Source organism: Rattus norvegicus, chromosome 5 (genome assembly GCF_021556685.1).
Source record: "Rattus norvegicus strain SHRSP/BbbUtx chromosome 5, alternate assembly SHRSP_T2T, whole genome shotgun sequence".
Lineage (NCBI taxonomy): Eukaryota > Metazoa > Chordata > Mammalia > Rodentia > Muridae > Rattus > Rattus norvegicus.
This window is the reverse complement of record NC_141538.1, coordinates 119,789,220-119,807,500: the sequence shown is the minus strand read 5'-3', so window position 1 is coordinate 119,807,500 and position 18,281 is coordinate 119,789,220. Positions and strand designations below refer to the sequence as shown.

At 44.1% G+C, this 18,281-nt stretch overlaps 1 long non-coding RNA gene across 4 annotated transcripts in view; it reads right to left on the bottom strand.

The window, feature by feature from the left end:
• The window catches only part of LOC102556219 (uncharacterized), an 8,069-nt gene extending 5,168 nt beyond the window's left edge, over positions 1-2,901 (bottom strand). Inside the window, exons 1-2 of one of the 4 annotated variants that reach the window (XR_015620994.1) lie at positions 2,726-2,901; positions 361-578 (exon numbers count right to left, since the gene is read on the bottom strand). This is a non-coding gene — a long non-coding RNA (uncharacterized LOC102556219). Of the gene's footprint in view, positions 1-360; positions 579-2,530 lie in introns of all 4 variants that reach the window. The other 3 variants (XR_015620995.1, XR_015620992.1, XR_015620993.1) reach the window with 3 other exon arrangements.
• Positions 2,902-18,281: the final 15,380 nt, after the last annotated feature.

The window sequence follows — 18,281 nt, the reverse complement described above, 5'->3', positions numbered from 1 at the left end:
TTAAGTGTCACTAGAGCATACAGAACAGGGCAACGATGCTATAGTGTGCATGTTACCTTATGCATAATGGAATTTGAATTCAGAGCTGTGCACTCCAATCCTATTCTGGGACTAGCTGTGTCTTAGTCCTGTAACCATAACAACAGACTAACTTCTCTAGCTAGGTCCCCAAGGCCTTCCTGGTGGCTCTCATATCCATCTTTCCGGGTGTGGGTGCGAGATAAATCTAAAGACTGATTTAAAGATCCTATCTATCGGGATTCCCCAAAATGCTGCATGAGGCATCATGAGGCTGTATTATGGCATTTGGTAATCATTAACAAGTGTGAGAGATTATATTGACAAAATACAAAACGTTACCATATTCCTGTGACTAGACAGTAGCAGGGTGCGGCTGGAGAGATGGCCCAGGGGCTAGAAGTGCTTGCTGCCCTGCAGAGGGGGATCAGTTCTTAGTACCCCATGGCAGCTCACAACCGACAACTCCAGTTCCAGGAAATTGAGTGCCCTCTTCTGGCCTCTGTAGACATCATGCATGCACATAGCACATGCACATACATGTAGGCAAACACTCACACCTATAAAAAAGTAAATAAATATTTTTTTTAAAAATAGCATCAAGTACTATCACAGTAGCTAGTATATTAAAATTACATTCCAAGCCAATGTAACAAGCTTGTCATGTGTCATATACCCCAACATGCAGCCCTTTGAGGTGACACTATTATCACCCGCAATGAGGAGATAAGGAAACCAGTGTTTACAGTGATTGACTGCACCGTCTTTCCACAGAATTTCTAGGTGCCAGAGGCCACATCAGAACTCAGACCTGTTTCATTCTTCATATGTCCAGATGGGCCAAATTCTTGTCTTTCTCCCACAAACCTCAATATTTTAATATTTGAAAATATAATATGTCTCAGTTCCTATTTCTCCTTTATTTAATTTTAAACAGGACTTGAAATGCTATACAAAGCAATGGCCTGCATTATTTTTTTATTCTAAGTACCATATGACCGGGCCCATTATAGTCAGGGGAAGTAGGGACCAGCATTGCCTTCAGGGGTGGGAGAGGGAGGCACAGAACCTAGTGCTTGAACTTGCTGGTAATGTACCCAGGACCAGTGTCTGGGTCTCTAACTTCCAAGTTGAGTATTTTCTACATTCCCTCTTGGGAAGGGTGTGAAGAAATGCTCTGAGCCTGACCCATTAGCCAAATCGGTATACAAGGAAAAGCATATGTACTGAGCAGAAAACATCACTAAGGATTTTAGTGAAGTTTTATATTTTAACTTATTTAACAAAGTTGCTCTCAGCAAATGGCCTATGTCCATCCTTCACACACCCGGCAAGAGCTTAGTGCATAACAAGCATTCAGTATGTCTGTTCAAGGAGGTAAGCATTTATAGTTTGCAGGAGTCTCTCTTCTCTATTTTTCTAGAGAGGGGAGTGGAAAGAAGGTAGGTCGAAGGGGCAGAGAGGGAGGGAGAGGAGAGAGAGAGACAGGGACAGAGAGAAGCAGAGGAAGAGAAACAGAGACAGAGACACAGGACTGTAAACAGCCCCCAGGATGTAATGATCTGGACTGGCCCAACTTTGCTAAACTTTAAAGTTATTCCAACTGAGAAAAATGCAGCATCCTGACTTGGGATGATGCTCCCTAGTGAAATGCCCCTGTATTTCACTACTTCACCAGGTCAGGCATTGCTAATGGATCACAGCAGTTTCCCTGCTGATCCCACACAAGGCCTCCAGTGTCCTAGGGTGCCTTGCTCCCAGCAACTCCCAGGAACTTAGCAGAATTGATGCATATACTGAAATCTACTTGTCACCCCTGAAGGATTATAAAGGCATGCCTCTGTGACCCTTGTGGACCCTGAACCACTTTAAGCTGTTTGTTTACTTTTTTGACTCGAAATGTTCAAGAGGTTGTGATCTCTAAAGCTATTCTTTGGGACCATTCTGATGGAGGCCTTCCTGTGGGGTCTGAATGTTTCATTCAGAGGATGTGAACCCCCTTAGATACTTTTATGAATAGTCTTGGTACTATTGCTCAGAATTAGTTAAAACAGCCTTGCCCCTGGAAAGTTTGAAACAAAATAATCCTAAAGTTGGTCTGGGTCCTACAACTGCCTTTTCTACCCACACAGGGCTAAGAAGAAGAAGATCTCTGGCACAAACCTCTGTACATTCTAAGACTCAAAGAAACCTTGACTTCAAACTGGTAGTTGAAGAAATTGGGAAACCTCTTTGCTTACAACCAAGGCAGGCCACGTGTACACGATTAGTTAAGCATTCCTAAAGTAAACATTTATAGCGTATCAGGATATCGAAACAGAACTTTTGGTAACTATAGGTTACACCATACTTAATATGGTCACATATGCTAAACTTTTAGACAGTGCAATACCATCGACCCCTTGCACTGATTAAAATTAAAGCAAAACCTTTTTAAGAATGTTCGTAATGGAGGGAAACTGTTAAACGGGCAGCAAAAAAAAAAAAAAAAAAAAGAAAAGAAAAGAAACACCTGATGGTCAAATGTTGTCCTGGCTCCATACTGTGTCACTATAAGTGTCATTATTCAGACCAAGTGTCTACTGAGAGAAAGACGTTTAAATGATAACCGCTAAGCAGTACAAGAGCTCGTCTCTAACAGCCTGGATGGGAACGGCAACGCGGGGACTACTTGAACAAAAGGAAGAGCATCCAGATTCCCACGCACAGAGAGGTTGAAGACTTTCACCAGCCCTTAGGCCAGCCAGATGGCACAGCAAGCGGGAGAAGGTGCTCAGACCAACCCCGATGAGCTGCATTCATTCCCTGAAACCGACATGGCCGGAGGCCAGAACGGATTCCCGCGAGTTGTCCTGAGCGTCCACAGAGTGTAGCTAAGTCGGGTGAATGTCCACGTGCTGCTGCCGCTGTTCTTCAGGGAGCAGACAAGCTTACTCCGCCCAAGCCTCGGAACCCGAGGAGAACGATGGACGCTCCTAGGTACAGCCGAGCCCGCCGGCAGAGAGGAAGGAGCCGATCGTGCATGCTTTTGCTTGTTGTTTGTCTTAGACAGGTTCTTGCTGTGTGGCACAAGTTGGCCTCGATGTTGATTTTCCCTGCCCCTCCCTCCTGAGGGCCGAGATTACAAGCATACGCCACTCTGTTGTTCCATCATTTTATTTTTCAAATGCCAAACATATTGAACAGATTTCCTAGAATCAGAGTAACCTCCATGAGCCATAAGGAAGAAAAACCTTGGACTTCAGACACGATTGCTTAAAAAATGTATGAGGTCAAATACATGTCCGTCATATTGACCATCCAGTGCATGCTTAGGTGCTGGGCACTTTTCTGAGCATTTCCCACAATAATCCCGGAAGGCTGACACTCAGGAGTGAAGAGAATGGAGCATAGCGGGTGGCACACTTACCCCAAGGTGCTCTCTGGCCTCCAGCAGCATGCTCTACTGAACGTACATTCCCGTTTTGTTCTGTTCCAATGGGAAAAGAGAGCCATGACCTTTCTTCCCTCAGCCTGCAAACTAGGATGAGAAGGAATGTCCCCTCCCATCATCCAAAGTCAGTTAATTCTGCTTTAAAGCCAAGACAGAGCTAGGCCATCCCTGACACAGTCTTTGAAAGCTGCATTAGCAAAGCCTGTGACAACCTAAATAAAAACAATGACCTTGCCTTTCACACACTTATCCCGAGCCTGGCTCGTACAGTTCTGATGGGGGAAGAGATGTGACAGGCAAACGAAGCTGATGCAGACCATCAGGCACCGCCATCAGTGTTGGCCACCCTTCCTTCATTCCATGGAAGGTTTCTGAGGTCTGCTACCCTATGCCTCTTGATGCCGCACAGTCCCTGGATAAGTCACACCTCTGTCTAACTTGACCAGATAAAAGTCATCCTTTCGACAGGTACCGACACGTTAGCACTCACTGACTTCAGCACCGTGAAGCTCCCATGATGAAAGTTCATTTACAAGTAGGCACACACACACAGCCACACCAGATAGGACTAGACCGCCACTGTGGGAGTTCCTGTGTGGTTGGTTTGCATGTTATCAAGCCACCCATCTGATCTCTAAGGACAGCCTTGCTGACACCGTCTGACCTGGGTTGACAATCTGGATAGAAATTGTAGGGTTGGCTATTGAATGGCTGTGACTTTTACCAGCACTGCTTTTGGGCCTCAAATCAATTCTCTCTGTTTACAGACCATTTCACAGCCCTTTACCTGCAACATCACTGGTGTCAGCCTCATAAATACTTAGGTGTATATAATGCTTGAATTAGCATAATAGTCTAGGCTCGAAGCTCTTAGCCCAAAGAAGGACACGTCAACACACTCTCTTCACTTAAGCAATTAAGAGCCATTATGCTGCTTCAGTGGAAATATCATCAAGGTTAAAGACAATCCCAAACAGCCCTCTCACCTTTTTATTCCGAGTCTAATAAATGAGCCATAGAAATTGAAATGTTAGTAAACACTCCTAGTTGCAAGCTCTTTCCGGACCATGCTTAATCAGATCCTCGGTCAGCAGTCATTTGCAATAGATTTAGAAGCGTGTATATTGAATTGTTCATTTACCGCAAGAAAATTGAGTTTACTGGTTTAATTTCCAAGTCACAGTGGACACCTAATGCATCTTTTGCCAGATTTAAAATTTTCTCAGCACTAAGTTACATAAAAATATTCCTGCACTGTATTCCTGGCTACAGTAGCTATATTTCTGAATGTGATGATGATGTTGTGGCTTTTAAGTGTTTATCATTTGTGTGTGTGTGTGTGTGTGTGTGTGTGTGTGTGTGTATGTGGTGTGTGGGTGTATGTGTGTATATATATATATATTGTGTGTAGTGTGTGTGTATATATATATTGTGTGTAGTGTGTGTGTATATATAGTATGTGTGTGTATATATATATTGTGTAGTGTGTGTAGTGTGTGTGTGTATATATATTGTGTGTAGTGTGTGTGTGTATATTATGTGTGTAGTGTGTGTGTATATATATATTGTGTGTAGTGTGTGTATATATATATTGTGTGTGTGTAGTGTGTGTGTGTGTATATATATATATATAGTGTGTGTGTCTGTGTGTGGTGTGTGTGTAGTGTGTGTATATTGTGTGTGTAGTGTGTGTGTATATATATATATTGTGTGTAGTGTGTGTGTATATATATATTGTGTGTGTGTAGTGTGTGATGTGTGTGTGTGTGAATGTGTGTATGGTGTGTGTGTGTGTGTGTGTGTGTGTGTGTGTGTACTCACACATGCAGAAGCCAAGGCACAACCTTGATGAGGTAGCTCTTGCCTTTCACGTGCGTTCTGGTGATCAAGCTCAGGTCATCAGATTTGCTAGGCAAGCTCTTTGGCCCAGCAAGCCACCTCACCATTTCTGTTTTGAGTTTAGAACAGGATATTTCCCATGTCGTTCCACATCGCTTTCTTATAACATTTTTCAAATGACATTACTGAATTATAATTTGCATCTAATACTTAATGTTAGGTATACAGTTTTATAAATTTTGGCAAATGCATACAGCTGAGCAATTACCATTCTAGTCAATATCCCAGGACTCGGGGTGGGGGGCAGCTCGTATAGTGGACCCCTTCCCTACTCATGGTAGGGATCTATTGGCCTTTGATCAGTGGCTTTACTTTTTTAGTACTTCGAATAACTAGATTCACACAGCACCCAGTGTTGCATGCTTGCCTTCTGTTTCTTTATATCTTTTCTCTCCATAGTAGCCATAGAGAGCAATGCTGTGGGAAACATGGGTTGGATGGAGTCTAGCACGGGGCTAGCTTTTGAATTCCCCTGGCTGTAATTTCCACTTCTACAGAATAGAAGACTCCACAGAGTTGATAGGAGGTCTGAATAAATCAGTGAAGCCGTCCTTAGATAAGGCTCCACGGGTGTTAGGTCCTTGCTCTGCCCAGCCTCTAACTCACCACTTGCTGCCCACCATGGCACCCACTACCATGCCTGGTTCCAGTAACTGCCAAAAGGGCACAGGGACTTCTTCAGGCTTTGACAGTAGTCTGTATCTTGTCTGTAATGGTGATTACACAACTGGATACATTTATCAAAATGAATCAACTACACACTTTCAACTGAATAAAATCTAATTACATGATACATTATATTATAATAAATTATATTATTAATTATATTGTATAATAAATAATGTTATGTTAAAAGTGGGTTTTGTAGAAATTGAAAACTACTGAGTATGGGAAGTGCTTGGGAATATCCCTGGAGACAAGTGACATGATGAGAAATAACCTTGGCCCTTGGCTTCATCAACAGAGCTTGTTGCTGCGGTCTAGAAAGGGTCAGAGTCTTCTCCTCCCACACAGTCAGCAAACGCATGCAAGCAGGGAGTGCTGCCTACACATCACTCTTTGTTGACTCTTTAAAAAGGGTTCCTTTGGGTTCTTTTTTACATTTATTTATTCAGTGGGGGGGCATGTATGTAGGTCAGGGGATAACTTTGTGGAGTCAGTTCTCTCTTTCTACCATGTGGGTTTAGGGATCAACTCATAAGTCTCGGTGTCGAGAGCCTTTGCCTGCTGAAACATCTCCCTGGCCTGCGTGTTGACTTTTTAAGATCAAAAAAGCAGTTGGGCAATGTCTGCGTAAGTAGTGTGAGAATACCCAGGTGTGGGTAAAAAAGAAAATGCAATAAACGGCCACCGAATTCGCCATTTTGAACCATCATCGGCTTCAGCATGTCCACTTACATACACAAGAAAACCTCAGTCAAAATCAATCATTCCGGTGACGGCAGTGGAGGAACGTACCTGCGATTCCAGTGCTCAGGGGGCTGGGGCTCTGGATCTCGAACTCCCAGCCAGCCAGGGATACATGTTAAATCCAAGGTGGTATTGGACTGCCAGTGAGAACCTGTCTCAAATGCAAACAAACAAACACAACAAAAACAAAACACAGGGTCTGGGGAGGTAGCTGAGCCGCCAAGCACTTGCCTGGCCTGTGCAAATTCAGACTCGGCGGCTTCATTCCCAGTTCTGGAAAAAGAAAGGTTGATTAACCTTTAACTGAAATACTATTTTCCTTGGGACACTGTCTCCAGATGTCACTGGCATTCTGTTCCCAGTCTGAGTTAGGCGTTCACTCTCCCTGGTACCACCTTCCCTGGACTTGGCTACAAACACATTTTAGTTATTGTCTGTGTATCTGTCCTCTTCAGACTGCAGTTCTTGGAGATAAAGTCCTTTTGGCTTATTTGTACTCTGATGTTCTAGTCTGACTTGAGTGCAGTCTCTGTGGTCAAACAGACAAAATCTGATTTTCAGCTCATCCCAATTCAGCGTCCCCATTGTCTGTGGGGGCTACACAGATCGCTTAGATCTTCAGGTTCTCCCCAGCAAACTCACTGCAACAATGGTCCCCAGTCATAGGATCGTTTCAGTATTACATTAAGTAGACTCTGGCACCATGACTCGTGTATGACAGTCCCTCCAAATGCCTGCCAGTACACTGGCCTTACTATTACTGCACAAGGCCTGTCCCTCTGATCTCCAGGCGTTACGTGTTCTGCTCGCTCCTCTAACACACTATCTGTGCTACAGCTACGGGGTAGCAAAGGAGAGCAACAGTTTTGAGCCCAAGTGACATGAGTTTTAATTTCTTTTATTGAATTTTTTATTTACATTTCAAATGTTATCCCCTTTCCTGATTTCCCCTCTAGAAACCCACTATCCCATTTCCCCTCCCCCTGCTCCACCACTCACCCACTCCCTCCCACCTCTCCACCCTGACATTCCCCTACACTGGGGCATTGAGCCTTGACAGGACCAAGGGCCTCTCCTCCTATTGATGCCCAACAAGGCCGTCCTCTGCTCCCTATGCAGCTGGAGCCATAAGTCCATCACTGTGTTCTCTTGGGATGGCGGTTTAGTCCCTGGGAGCTCTGGGGGAAACATAACAACAGAAACTGAGGAAATTCAAAACATCACCAGATCCTACTTCAAAAGCCTGTGCTCAACAAAACTGGAAAATCTGGAGGAAAAGAACAATTTTCTAGACAGATACCAGGTACCAAAGTTAAATCAGGATCAGATAAACAATCTAAACAGTCCCATAACTACTAAAGAAATAGAAGCAGTCATTAAAAGTCTCCCAACCAAAAAAAAAAAAAAAAAAAAAAAAAAAAAAGAAAAGAAAAAAAACCAGGATCAGATGGGTTCAGTGCAGAATTCTTTCAGACCTTCATAGAAGACCTCATACCAATATTATCCAAACTATTCCACAAAATTGAAACAGATGGAGCACTCCCGAATTCCTTCTATGAAGCCACAATTACTCTTATACCTAAACCACACAAAGACACAACAAAGAAAGAAAACTTCAGACTGATTTCCCTTACACAAAAATACTCAATAAAATTCTTGCAAACCGAATCCAAGAACACATCAAAACGATCATCCATCATGATCAAGTGGGCTTTAATTTCTTACCTCCATACAAGGCACTTGGGTCTCTGAATGTTTGCACCCATGACATGGAGCACCGCATGCTTCACACCCTTAGCTCGCTCTGAAGAGGACATGAGACAAGAACACCATAAGCTACTAATAAATGACAGACGCTCTACTGAGCACATTTAGGTTCAAATCCTCCCTTACTTCTCCATACAATCTGACTCACTTGCCCTTTCCTTTCCTCTCTACAGATCCAGACACCAACATACACCTAAACGTGTATATAGACACAGTTTCAAGATACTTCCCCTTAACCCCTGGCATAGACTGCGGCCTCCCTCAGTGTGACAGCTGTGGAGCTCTGAGCATCTCTTGCTGAGGCTGCAGAGGCCACAGGAATGGTCTATTGATAAGCAGAGGCAGCAGTTCCACCAAAAGATGTGAGATAAAAACCACTTATCCTCGGAGTCCCAGCATCCTTCTTCACACAACTCCATGGTCTCTCCCAGAACTGACCCTAGATGATCATGAGACCATAATGACTCATAGTCAAAACTACGAGAGTTTTCTGAAACACAAGAGATATTGTGGAATGGCCTGGGGGACAGGTTTTAACGGTAATATTAGAGTATGAGAAGTTGCCACGTCTACCACACAAAGTCGTGTATACTTAGTATATTTAATAGGGGCCAAAGAGGTGGCTCCGTGGATAACTATGGTTGTCACCAAGCCTGGTGACCTGGGTTCTATCCTCAGGGCTCACATGATAGAAGGAAACAATGTGCTGTACCATTCGCATTCACACACATAAGCGTGTGCACACACATAAATATAAAAGAATTTTAAAACATAAGAGTAGATAGCAATGAATATAAGCCTTATTTCTTTTGCAATTCAAAAACCCAAACCTTCCCCTATTCAAAGCTACAAAAGGAAAAATCTGAGTTCTCATGCTTCTCAGGTTGTGGGTAAGCTAAAAGAAGAGAGTAGTAGTTCTAGTCAAAGTGAAATATATATCTTTTAGGTGATCTATTGTGCTCCTTCCCAGTAGCTGGATAACAAGGCTAATAAAATGAGCCGATGGCATAATAGAGGTCTTCCTTGTTATGACGAGTGCTCTGACAGAAGATTATCACCAAAACATCTCTGATCGTCTAGTAGTGGAATCAAGCCTACAACGGGAACTCAGGAGCCTATGAGCAGCCAGTTTCTAATTTTATTCTGCTGCTTGGACTTATGCTAAGAGGACAAAAATGACAAATAGCCACAGAGATTTTCTTGACATTGTGCTTAACCGAAATTTCAAAATAAATCAGTCAGGCTCATTTTTTAAAGACTTACAACTAAATTATCATTGGGTCGTTTTGTTTTGTTCCTGCCTGGGTTTCCGAGGGACTCGGGGTGAGATACACGGAGATCTGAAAATGGACCACAGTGCGCAAACATTGCAGTTTGGTTTGATTTAGTCTAACTCTTGTGTAATAACTTTCTTTGAAGTGTGGGTTGAGGAGCAGGTTAGGAGCCTGAGGCCACAAGCTCATCTTGTTCTTGTTAAAACTCGGATGCCCTGCAGTCCCCGCACTATATATCAGAGGCTTGGCACAGGAGTCCCTGGGCTCATCACGAGTGCAGCCCTCAGTCCCTGCACAGCAGAGCTGTTGAGAGACAAACAACATGGTTGTGTTTGCTTGGGAAATCCTGCTCCTTAAAGGAAACAGAGGGGTCTTGGAGGGGCCTGTGAGTCAGAGGAAGCCAAGGAAGCGTGGTTAAAAATAATCCACTTTAGGGGTTGGGGATTTAGCTCAGTGATAGAGCGCTTACCTAGGAAGCGCAAGGCCCTGGGTTCGGTCCCCAGCTCCGAAAAAAAAAAAAGAACCAAAAAAAAAATAAATAAAAAAAAAATAATCCACTTTACAGAAAGGCCAGTGGTTTCCCTGATTTTGGGAGAGGTGGGACCGGTTTTCTGAATGCTGCCTGGCTGCTCTGTGGAATGGTGACTTCCAAGCAGCTCCTCGTGTGATGAGGAAATGTGCACCCTGGCAGTCTCAGGTCTCACATCTTCCTTGGCAAAATGGAGGATTGTGCCAAGTGACCCCTCAGGCCTCATCCTGCCATGAAATTGGGCAGTTCTGGCCCTGTGATGCCTTGAACCCACCTCTGAATCTGTGAGCATCAGAGTCCTCAGGGAAAATCCTGTGTGAAGAAGCAATAGTGCAAAGGGAAGTCGCAGTGGCTGGATACTTCTAAGGTAATGACTCCTGGGCAAGGAGGGAATAAGGTTTGTTCTTCAACACTGAATGCCATAAAATGATAAAACAGTGGCCAAGAGGGAAGTCATCTTAAGTAATGAAAGGCCACCAGTTTAAGACAGGAATACTGTTAGAGGTGTTGATTACCATGTGTCCACCTCCCAACAGGGCTTGCAACAATTTTATATAGCTCACATTGTCTTTTGACATGGGCTCGAGCCATTATGAAATCAATAGGGTCTATAATAAGTAGAAGCTTACACATTCTCTGTCTCTGTCTGTCTGTGCCCCTGCCACTGTAGGATATGAATTTAGGGGAACAGAGGTTTCCTCATCTGAATACAGCACCTGCTGGTGCAAAGGAAATCAAATGATTGGCATGAAAAGCAAACAGTGAGACTGAAGTGACAAATCTAAAATATATCCAACTCGGCCAAGAGTGACATAGCAGGATCCTGACCGCAAGAGCTGAGGCTAAGGGCCATGGCCTGTGGGTCCACGTCAGCAGCTGCAGCAGAGAGCATCAGTTGGCCCACTCTACCAGCAGGAAAAGGTTAGCAAGAAGGGAGAACAAACAGATACATCAGAGCTTGACACAATAGAGTTGACACAATCACATGTTGAGTCTTGGTAAACTTCCTTAACTGATGTTCATGAACTAAAAGTACCATATATAAAAATGTTTTCAAAGATTCTAACAGTCAATTGAACAGAACAGAACTAAAGGATTAAAAAAAAAAAAAAAAAGATGTCTCGGGTTTGGTGGCCAGAGACTCTGTATCATCTAACTGCTGAGAAACAAAGCACTCTGGGATACACTGTTGAAAATGCCCATGAAAACCACGGCTACTCTGGCCAGACCTCATACACAGTATTATGATGGACCACAGGAAGGATCTTAAGAAAGACACTTGTATTTTTTTGTTTTCTATTTTGAGGCAGGGTTTCTCTGTGTACTGCTGGCTATTCTGGAACATGATCTGTAGACCAGGCTGTCCTCGAACTAACAGAGATCTGATAGCTTTTGCCTCCCAAGTGCTGGGATTAAAGGTGGGGGCCATCACTGTCTGACATTGTATTTCAAACATGTTGGAGGAGTTTGACCAAGCTGGTGAGGAATCCAGAAACCATTTCCCAAAAGGGAGAACTCAGCTGTGGTAACCTGGGAGTCACAAATGTCAACTTTAGTTCCTGAGTCAGACTCTCATGCTTTTGTAAGACAGAAGGCGGTGTGTAAAGAACTTACCACCTCCTGGGTAAGGGCAGACCAGGTGTCGAGTTCTCTATGACTGAAGGTAGATTTCAGCTGGGGCTGATCTTCCATTCAAAAACCTCCAGAGATGATTCTAATGTTGGTGGGAGCTTGGGGAAAATGACTTCCAAGATTCTCTTAAGCTGGGCTCTGTCCTGATAAACCATTCAGTTCTGGAGAAAGAGCCCTGGCCTACACTGGCCTGTGAACTGGAGAATGAAAGTCCCATCCCAGCAAATGATGAAACATCAAATTATTTAGACTTAAGAACAGGAAATGAATTTTATGAATTTTTTACAAAGTTTGTCTTCCTCATGCTCCCAGGTATCATCAATCAGATTAGTTTTGCCTAAGTCTCAAGAATGTCCCAGAAGCCCTCTCTTCATTTTCATCTCTGCATCCCTTGCCTTAATTCAGGGTACCTTCGTCTCACGCACAGACTCTTCTCACGTTTTCCTAACAGACCTGTCCACTCTGGGTTACTGTGTATAGGGCAGGCCCAGACATTGCAGAGCCACACTCCTTGTTTAATAGCTCCCTGACTGACCATGTTCAAACTACCAGCTCTCGATGCATGGAAAGTCCTAGAATCCAAGAGCCTTCTCACATATCCACCCCAAACACACACACACACACACACACACACACACACACACACACACACACACACACATTGTGCTTCTACAATGCCAAATTATGAGTAGTTTTCTGTACATGGTATGCTGTGGGCTCTCTCTCTCTCTCTCTCTCTCTCTCTCTCTCTCTCTCTCTCCCTCCCTCCTTCCCTCCCTCCTGAGTGCTGGGACTAAAAGTGTACACCACTACTCCCAGCTATATCTTTTTAAATTCTCTTCTCATTGTCTGGAATGCCCTTGCCCCTTCTCCAGTCTCCACCCTAGCAAAGTAGGGTGTTGAAGGGGGAATCCTATTTGTATATTTTCAGATAATAGTTTTGTCTGGGTATAATTTTTTCTTTCTTTTTTCCCTTATTTTTCAGTTTGCTTTGAAATAAAGCAACTCTTCCACAGCCCACACCATCTTCCAGAGTTCATTGTTCCTCCCTCTGTGGCTCTCTACGTGGCTCTGTTATAGCATTTCAATTCTTCTGAAGGGCAGTTATCCATTGTCAGAAGTCCTCGATATTCCTGAGTTCCAGATGCTACCTGATATGCAATTGGGTAGCGGCTGCCGCTAGCTGGCAGTGTTGGGGAGCATCCAAGCTGGTGTTCTTAGCTTGTGAGTGGCTACTGGAAAGAAGGTTTTCACCACTGCAAGCCTGGATGAAATCACCACAGAGGATAACACAATGAGGAAAGAAAAACCTAAGCACGAAATCCAGAGCAGCTCACATTGACAGCGTGGAGGAGAAAGTGCGCCTGAGGAAGAAAGCCAAGAATCGGGGTAGCTCAAGCCAGGGAATGTAGACAAAGCAGGGATGAAGCAGGGCAACCCGGCTAGGTAGGCCAAGTGAAAAGCAAAACAACAACAACAACAACAACAACACCTAAGAATTGATTATTCTACACAGAGATATGAGAAGCAGGTTGATGCTGCTAAGAGCAGGGGCTCACTTAGGATTCCCAACAAGCCTCTAGGATCAATACAGACTATTTTCTAGAGATGGAAGAGAGAGGTACAAGAAGATGAGTATCAGCATAGACCACACAGCAAGGGCCTGCCTGGCAGGGTCGTGCAATTCAGAAGTGCACCTTGCCTGAGAGGATCAGAAAAACCAGAAGAAACCTTTTATAGGAAGTTGGCTGGCTGTCAGGGAAGACCCTGGGATGTTTCTAACCTATTACACCAGAACTCTATCAGTCCCTGTTCTCAGCACAGTCTTCTGTACAGCTAGCCACAAGACACACGTTCGAATCCTGCTCTTAGATGATGTTATAGATGCTTACCCAGTGTATGCTATGTGTGAGTGACTCAGTTGTGTGGACTGATTCATACCGGGATACAAGTACATTCCTCACCAAAAGCCAGCCAGAGTTAGAATGCAGCTCTGTCTTGTGGACATGTGCTAAGTGTTTTGTCCTGAACAAATATCTAACATGCAGATTCAATGTGGCCATTTATCTCCTGACAGGAAAAAAAAAAATTTGTGTTCTATTACTAAGGTATTAAGTCCTCTTACCTATTCAGTAACTTTAAGCTGGGTACGATAGCTCGCACTTTAATGCCAGCATTAGGAAGCTGAAGAAAGAGAGTTCATGTCTGTGTGTCTATCACAGGCTATACAGAAAGTTCCAGACAACCCTGGTCTATAGTGAGACCATTTCTCACACCCAAGGAAAAGATACTGTTTCCTCCCTTAGTGTTGATGGGTGGTGTAGTTCAATGTGCTCACATAAGGAAACAGCATGCTCAGAAATACTTAGATTTGGGGGAGTACAGATCTTTTCTTTATAAAATGGAAGGGGGCATCAGATAAATACCAAACCTAAACAAAATATCAGCCAAGATGGAAACCCGCTACCCAGACAGAGCTGTGACTAACTTCCGGGAAAGATACTGAGAACTGTTGAAATCAACTCTATCCTTCAGGGAACATTACCATTAGTAACATAGCCAACCAGCTGATTCTAGATGTTGGAAACTTTCAGGTGAGCTATGCATGATGGCGCTCCCTTCAGTCCCAACGCTCAAGAAGCAGAAGCAGGTGAATCTCTATGAGTTCAAGACCAGCCTGGTCTGCAAAGTGAGTTCCAGGCCAGTCAAGGCTACACAAAGAGACTTTGTCTCAAAAAGAAAGCAAGTCTTAAAGCTTCTGGGTGTTAGCGATTTTACTTCCCGGGCCTCGCTCGGAACAAGCCTTCTGAAGCAGCCATGCCTGGATCTGCCTCTCTGTGGAATCTAGTGGGCAAACTCAGCTCCAGTGGAGCTACGACAGGGGATGAGAATTTATGAGCCCAGTGTTTGATAGAATGTGGGCACTTGCTTTAACTTTCGTCCTACATCTCGATTGCTGACTTATAACATTCTGAGCAAAGCTGGCAACCTGTGGTTAAATAGTTACAGTAGAGATTATGTTCTGAGTATCCTTGGCTTCCTTATGAAGCTCTGTTATTAAAAGAAAGAAAAGAAATCTTTAGCTTACTTTTTTTCAATTCTCTTAAACCCCAAGTATCCTACAATTCCCAAAGCCAAAATAACTGTTAAAAAAAAAAAAAGAGTTCTTTGCAACTTGTGGGTCCTACTCTGCTCTCCTTCTGTTCCAGGCCACAGCAAGCTCACCTCAACGTCAATACCTATGATCAAGGATGATCGGGAAATGAAAGTGGGAGTTCAGACATCAACAGTGTGCCATGTGCCCACAGGGGAACGGGTGTTAGGAGATGACACTTTTTTGCCTATCTTACACTACTGTTCCTTCAAATATCAAGAAATTATGTTTTAAGTCCTAAAATAAATATTTGTCTTTTGTTTGTCTTTTTTTTTTTTTAAGCCAGGTTTCTCTGAAACTCTGGCTTTGCTATAACTAGCTCTGTGGATCACCAGGTTGGCCTCGAATTCACAGACATTTACCGACTTCTGCCTCCTGAGTGCTGGGATCAAAGGTCTATGCCACCAGTGCCAGGCAAGATCTTATTGTCTACCTGGGGCTCATCTCAACTCTGTCCGGCTCAGGGTAGTGTCACATCACACTCCCCCACACATCACATTGTACCACAAATAACATCTGCGGGATTAGTTCTCCCCACTGCTCCACTGTGCCATGGATCTGCCTGTTAGACACAGACCAACCAACTTATCACTGTGTGTCTGTATACGCAGTTTCTCCTTGTTCCTTTTTTAGCCAAAATAGATGGGCGGGAGGGGGACCTAAAAAACAAAGGCTTAGTCCTAATGATGTAATATGATTCCTCAGACCGTTTTCAAGGCCAGTTTTTTATTATTTTTTCTCTTTTTTTTTTTTTTTTTTTTTTTTTTTTTTTTTGGATCTGGGGACCGAACCCAGGGCCTTGTGCTTGCTAGGCAAGCGCTCTACCACTGAGCTAAATCCCCAACCCCTTTTTTTTTTACTCTTAACTTGACCCTATCTTTCCCACTTTAGGTTCTGACTCGGCAGTTGGACCACACCCTCCCCCTTAACAGTTGGGCCCTTGGGAGGCAAAGGGGTAAACCACAAAGTTTGGGGGTAGGCAAGGTCGCATACCTCTCAAACAAGGAAATACAAAGGGCTGAGTAACTATACAAACTGCATGTGAGGCGAGCAACACCCCCCGCCCCCCCCCCCCACAGTGGCCAAATGCAGAGTCTCTGGATTCTTGGGCTCAATCACAGTCCGAAGTCAGTATGCCAGTGACGCTGCGAAACCACCGGGCATCAGTCAACATGTACAGGGTCTCCAGCAGTTTGAAGATGGTCCGTAGAGTTAGGGTCCTGATGCGCTTGCGCTGTCCTCCCTCTCCCTCTCTCCCTCTCTCCCTCCCCCTCTCTCCCTCTCCCTCCCTCCCTCATCTATCCTCTCTCCTCTCTTCTCTCTCTCCTCTCTCCTCCCCCCCCCCCTCCTCTCTACAGCGCTAGGGCAGATTTGGCTTCACCCTCCAGCTCATCAAGGAAACCCTCCTGGGACATTGAGTAGAAGGTGTAACCATAAATAGCTAACACCAGGGCTCCGATGCCAGGCCGGTCACGATGTTCCAGGTCTGCCGCTGTGGCAGTGTGTTCTGCCACTGGGCAAGTTGCACCTGCCGCATAAACTGCACCTGCGCAGGGGTCAATTTCTCCCGCGACGCTCGATGCGCTGAGCGAACGGAGCATTTCCATTCTTAGCAACCAGAGGGTCACCAGCTCCAGGGGCCGCCATGTTGCTGCTCCGCACCAAGCCCCTAGGCCAGGTTTTTAAAACCTGGGAAGAATGCTGATCCACAAAAGAAAGACTCCATCAGGAGGCTGTGGGCATACATGAGACTGTGTCCCACTGATGGAAAGAAAGGCTTTGGTAGTTTCCGGAACATTTCAACGTTCCATCTGATAGCCCCCTCCCCCTTTTAATCAACCTTTGAATATAACAAGTGCCCAGTCCTGGGTGGTTTATAGTCTGCCCATGGCTGGTAGGTAATACCACATCTACCTCGAAAAGGCTGGTTTCCCCAGTACCTCCCCAGCAGTATGCAGATGGAAATAGGGATTCTTTTTTTTTTTTTTTTTGTGCAGCACAGAACTGAAACATAATCATATTACTATCCTAGACACCCATTAAATATGATTGAAAGAACGCCCATTGGAAGTCCTAAAAACCTTAACCACCAGTTTTACTTCTAAAATAAAGTAAACTGCCAAAAGTTCTGATAAAAGTGACAATTGATATTTCTAAGTGGTGGAGCTGAAATTTCCCTATAGCCGGAGACAAAGGGATTCTTACCCAGGTAAGTGGAGAAGCACCAATAAATTTAAGGTAGCTTACGCAAGTTAGCGGTAATGAATGCCATCCTCTGTTTTGTCATGAGAAAAGATCTTTCTGCTGCTAAAGGAGACTGATTTAGATTATGAATAGCTGTAGTGATTTGCAAAAATGGCTCCAGAGAGAAAGAATGAGGCTCCATATACTCATGGCACTTGAGGTTTCTGCCCTTTTTGTTGAAAATTAATTTGTCCTGTGGGTTATTGGATTCTAGCTCAGCCAATGTATATTGCTCAGTCATCACAAATTTACTTAAAATTTAGTGTGGCTGAAGTTCATTCAACAAGACAAAAGTCTACAGTCGAAAGCTTCTAAAAATCTCCTTTAAAAACTGGCTAACGGTGTAATTGAAAGTGCTGGGCTCTAAGTAGACTCACATAATGTTTTGCAGGTATCAATATATACTATATTACAGTGCTCAAAATGGATTTTCCCTCTTGTTTTCCAAGGGAAAAAGCAGATAGAGAGAATTTATCATCCTTTGGTGAGGGAAAGGGGGCTTTTGGTCAAAGTGTCCACATTCCAAAAATCTATAAAACCCTGCACTGGGATTAGACTCTGGAGTACCTGTCACGATATCTCATTTGTTCACATACTTGTAAATTTTAAAACAAATGTTTTGAAGGAAAATAGACTGAGCAACTTCTACTTCTAAACCCCAAAGACGTTCTGGTGAACTCACCGACATGCTGGTCCCCTGCTCGGTCCGTTCTCTGCAGACAGCTCACGTCTGCCTCCTTATGCTGCAGGATAGGGATTCAGGACCAAGATGGCCAGGGTCCCAGGAGCCACACTTCAGATAGCACTGTGCAAAAGGACAATACCCCTCTACCTAACAAAAGCAAATGGAGAAGAAAGGCAGACATTGCTCAAGAGAGGCTTTCGTGAGAAGACGAACAGATGAGAATGTGGCATATGATG